Source organism: Montipora capricornis, chromosome 12 (assembly GCF_036669925.1).
Source record: "Montipora capricornis isolate CH-2021 chromosome 12, ASM3666992v2, whole genome shotgun sequence".
NCBI classification, from domain to species: domain Eukaryota; kingdom Metazoa; phylum Cnidaria; class Anthozoa; order Scleractinia; family Acroporidae; genus Montipora; species Montipora capricornis.
Window position 1 is genome coordinate 3925142 of NC_090894.1, and position 2500 is coordinate 3927641.

At 39.7% G+C, this 2500-nt stretch overlaps 1 protein-coding gene across 1 annotated transcript in view; it reads right to left on the minus strand.

The window, feature by feature from the left end:
* LOC138026936 (uncharacterized) overlaps positions 1-1541 on the minus strand; it is a 35748-nt gene extending 34207 nt beyond the window's left edge. The window contains exon 1 of the mRNA XM_068874406.1: positions 1411-1541. The gene's annotated coding sequence lies outside the window, so the exon portion shown is untranslated. The remainder of the gene's footprint in view (positions 1-1410) is intronic.
* Positions 1542-2500: the final 959 nt, after the last annotated feature.

A 2500-nucleotide genomic window follows, 5' to 3' on the forward strand; every position in this document is an offset into this window, starting at 1 on the left:
CAGTTAGTACGCGCTCTGTGATTGGTCAATTTTTCGGGCCGTGTCATACGGCCTGCTAAACTTAAACCTCGACAACTTCAACTAGTAGTTTCCTTTTCCACGCCGCGACGATGACCTTATTATTTTATTCTATCACGCGTTTCATGGTACGATGCTCACACGCTCCGACCAACTCTGCTCCGACCTTGAACTCGGTTAGTAAAAGGTATATATAGTGTACGCACGCGAAATCATCAATCAAATTAACTAATGATTGACAGGCTCACTCTTTTACACTGGTATTACTGAGATAAAAACAATACAAACCTGTTTTCACCTGTTAGTGTCACTTGCGCGGCACTTAGCAAAGAAGATGAAACTTTTTCAAAATCAATAGGATATTGTTTGAAGACCCTAATGATCTGTATCCTCAACAAAGAATTGAAAACGCCAACAATATCTGCCAATCACATTGCTGCGATTTCGATCCGTCCTGAAATCGAGTACTGCTATAAAAATGGGAGGAGCTCTTGAGGAATTTAACACCATTCAATATGAGGCCAGTCCACTGAAATTGGGTTACTGGAACTAAGCCGAACTTAAACTGAAAACACTTACTAATTAAAAATACCTATTACGCCTGTTTTTATTTACTCACAAAATTTATCAGAGCTGCTGTTGTAATAAAGTGGCGTTCAAAGGTCAAAAGTGAGGAACACAACAACATTGCAGTCATTTTCCTAATTTCCGGAGTCAAATCATAAGTAGTTCACATGACTCAATCGACTGAGAATTTGCTGTTTTAATGAAGTTATTTAGTTCCCCCCAAGAGCTGCTAAAGGCAAAAGCAACACAAAAGAAATCTACAGTGAAAATGCGTGCCTTTCGTGCATCACGGTTATTTTACCTCTTTTTAGTAAAAATAGTATGAGACAAAATAGGAAATATTATGTGGAGACATCGTAATACGTTACAACCTGCTTTAAAATTTCCTCAGAAGGAAGCTCTGAGAATGTACATACATTGTTAGTTTAATAATTATGCATGAATTTTGTAAGGGAATTTATGCTATTATTGGTAGTTAATTTTACAAATAATCGTCTTTCGTGGCTCATGATACACCGCCTCCAAGGGTCGTAGCCTTGTTGCTTGCGCTTTGTTAAAGCCAATTTCGACTTTACAAGCTAAGTGGGCTGGTTTTAAACATACCACAGCTGGATCATACAAAAACTGAGCTGTATCTCATGTGAAGAATCGGAAATGATCAATATTGATGAATTTGCCTTCAGGGATTTCGGCAACCGTGACCTGTGAAGATCTCTCAGTCACGTCGTGAATTTCGGCATGGAAGATTTACAAATTGATGTACTTCTGAAATGCGGACGTTTTCATTTGATGCTTAGTCGTGTAGATTGTACAGACTACCCTTACCTTCAGTGCTGAGGTTGGATGATCTGCTCTGGCGATGATCTTGAAATGATGGGATGCTGCTACTCGATCGAGCTTTTATAGGGTTTCAGGGATTCTCGGAGCCCGTTGACCTTAAGTCACTGTCTCATTTTACAACAATTAAGCTTCTGTCTAACATAGTTTTACCCCATAGGGGCGGGAGGTACTCCCAGAGAAACGAACGTTCTTATCGCCAAATGATGCAGAAGTAGCTTCTTCTAAAAAACATACCCAATTCAAGACTTGAGTGAACAAACCATACTCTATTTAAGACCAAAACGGCCAAAAAATCATACACTTTGGGCTACCAATGTAGCATACAGAGGAGGACCCCCTCCCCCACCCCGCCAGGAGTTTTACCTGACTGTATTTTTAAGTCGACCTGTGCTGAAATGGGACGTTGTGAGATCCCAAAACGTTGGCAGACATTGGGAGCAGTACCAGTCCAGAAGAAAGACAGCAAGGCAGCTTTTGAAGTCTTGCTCAAAACTGTATGGGCCAACCCGCATACAGTAAACATATAGATAGGATATTCAGTAGTTTTCCTTGTACTGTATTCAGGCATTAAGCAAGAAATATTCCTTGTATTGTAAATAAACCCTTCAGATGTGAAGCTAAAAATAACTAGGTAGTATAGGATTATTCTATTTGGGAAAGTGTTGCGCGTATTGTAAGTTATTTTAGTTGCTCATTGTCGTAAATAAAGCGGTTTGTATTATGGCAAGTAGGTAATTCATGTAATTATGACTTGAACACTCAACAAGCAGGGCAATTGGTCGATATTTCCACTCGTAAGTGAACTTCTCTGTCTCTAGTATTTCAAAAAGACATTTTATTTCGAGGCATGACTCTACGAAACGCTAACTCTGCTTGAAGTCGCACTAGTTTCCTGAAGAATGCGCAATAAAGCTAAACACATTAATTGGATGAATTTGGCCACACATGTGGCGTGTTTAATTTGATCCAGGACACTTAATTGTGGTTTACAGGATTACCATTGTTCAGCAAAGGTGGGGCGAAAAAGACGCGCCCACATTACTAAATGTACGCAATTAATCCGATGTCTAGTGAC